Below are 2600 nucleotides of genomic sequence, written 5' to 3'. Positions count from 1 at the left end.
AGTCTCTCTTGAGACTATCTGTAATGTTTTCTGTGAATGAAACGAGCTAGTCCATGACCAAGCAATTCAAGTAAACTTTCTCTCCGGGAGGGAATCCAGGTTTCCTCCTCTGTCTCTTTGTGTTTCGTTCCTTCGCATCTCTGCCAAAAATGACAAGTTCAAGGACTAAGCCTAAATTTCCTGTCAATTCCTGTCCAAGTCATTGCTGTTGACATCCCGACTCACTGAAGAGGAAGGTATTATCTGCCTCCGTCAACAAACATCATTCTCTTTGCAACTCCTAGGGCAGGACCAAACTCTTCACCTGTAAGGTCAGAGTTACGTAAAACTGGGAAGGATATTTAACAAATGACTCTAACATGATGTACACAGGAAAAAGTAGTGCGGCCAACTAAGCTCAACCACAATGCCTGGTTTCCCCAGATTCTTCCATCACAGAAACCACGTAAACATTTGGCACTTTCACTAGCAATATGCACCAACACGTTGAATGTTTGCTCATCTGAACTCTCATAAATTAACCTCTTCATAAATTGCTCCTTAATGATAGATCTCCCCTCCACCTACCATCTAGGCTGTCTGTTTTACCTGTGCAGAAAGCACTCGCATCATCAACTCAAAAATGCCCAGGAAGGTTTACAAGGAAGCAAAGAATCTGCTTTTGTTTTGAGATGACATTGTATTCAGATGAAATGTCAAATTTAGCCACTTTTTGCTTGAAGCAAACCCATGGCTTTCCTTGCCTCCCTCCACTTGCCAATGTATATTTGCTTCTTGTGTAAGCATTGCAGTAAGGTATCACAGTAACAGCCACTATAACACCAGTAATAATACCACTGATAATAAGTATCTTGCACTAATATAGCACCTTTCCTCTGGGGATCACACTGGGCTTTAAAAAATCCATGTCAGCATCTCCTCCACAGCTTCCATTTGAATGGAATAAGCTGAGATGCCTGCCTAGCCAGCTCCTCTCTCTCATGGCATTGCTCCCTAAGCCCCCCTCTCCATCTAAGCACATTCATTCAACGCAGTAAGGTTTCATCCAGAGCTAGCTGAATGAGCTATCGGAGGTACCAGAAGCGGTATAACTACTTTCGCTGGAAGCAGAGCACAAATTCAAGTGCGGCGAGTGTTGCAGCAACGCAGCTGTGCTGCTTTCTGCACCCAAGGTTTGACCAACTTTCTGCATATCAGTCGGTGGGACTCTTTGAGAAGAAATATGTAACAGCAAAAATGAGTCCAAGGCGAGTGGCATAAGGATGGGGAGACTTCAGATGGAGGAGGAACAAAAGAGCCGAATCATGGCTCGTATGCTTAGGTTTGTTACCCCAGCTGATAGAAATGCGTCTGTCAGGAAGAGGAAGAGTCAGTCTGCAAACAAGCTAGTGATATTCTAGTAACATCATGAGCTTTGACACATGGGGTAAATCATTCCTCTCCTTCACACGGCCCAGTTTTATCACTGGATCAATCTCTCATCTTCATTAATTACTATTGAAATTGCAGGCAGTAATCCATTTACTGTAGTACAAGCAGGAAACAAAGTATTCAAAGTATGATGAATCAGTGCTTTAACTAGCCCAAACACGATAGGCAAAGCTTGCTGCCATCACTGGTGATTCCCCAAGAAAAACATTTATGTAACTGTATAGTTATGCATAATTATACAGTGATGCATGTCCTGCTTACGTGTTAGGTCTATTTGTTCTATGTGTTTTTCATAATGCCCCATGTCTCATAAAAGCAGTTACACAGACTGATGTAGGTGCCAGTAAAAGTAATAATTTCAAATGCAGCAGTTTAATTCAGACAACTCCAGGCTTGGGGAGCACCAGTTCTGGGAATGAAGTCAAAGCCCGGCAACACCGACCAGGAGTCAAGAAAAGCTCAGGGAACAGAACTGCCCTTCCTAGAGGAATCACACCTCTCCATAATAAACTGCCTGGCCTACGTTTGCTCCTCAGAAAATTGCAGCTGGGATTTTCAGAGCTGCCTGGGAGTCGAGAATCCGCATCCCAGATGGAAGTTGCACCCTACATTAAGTGCGACATATAGTCCCATCCACTTCTTTTCCTGCTGTCTAGGAAATCCTAGCAGACAACAAACAGTTCGGTAGCTTGGTAATAGCTAATCTGCCTGGTTGGAGCGTGTTTTGCCCGTGTTGGAGTCTGTTTCTACTCACTCCACTGAAAAGCAGCACCAGCTGCAGAGAGCTGCTTGAGCCCAAGACATTTTAATAACACTGGACGCAACTCTTGAGGAGGGATCTAGTGTCTGCTTAGTGTTAGGGCTATGAGTTGTATCCCTGATTTATAATCTTCAAGCATCAGGCCAAAATTCTTCCTGCTTAAAGTTGGAAACCCATCAAAAGCTAATATTGCCCTTCCTTCTGCCAGCAGTAACATGGCCGGACAAGAACATGGGTGGGAGTCGCTGTGTTGGGGTGGGGAGATGTGCCCGACTAGTGCATTTAGTAAGACACTAAGGCACAAATACATTAAAGACTGCATTGCACCAATTCACTGAAAAATACTTACATAAAAAAAGACCAGCACGATATTCCAAGAGCAATTTGCTGGATGTGATCAGTCATTCCT

The sequence above is a fragment of the Pygoscelis adeliae genome, unplaced genomic scaffold (genome assembly GCF_000699105.1).
Source record: "Pygoscelis adeliae isolate BGI_AS28 unplaced genomic scaffold, ASM69910v1 Scaffold145, whole genome shotgun sequence".
In the NCBI taxonomy this organism is placed as follows: Eukaryota; Metazoa; Chordata; class Aves; order Sphenisciformes; family Spheniscidae; genus Pygoscelis; species Pygoscelis adeliae.
Note: the sequence above shows the minus strand (reverse complement) of the source record.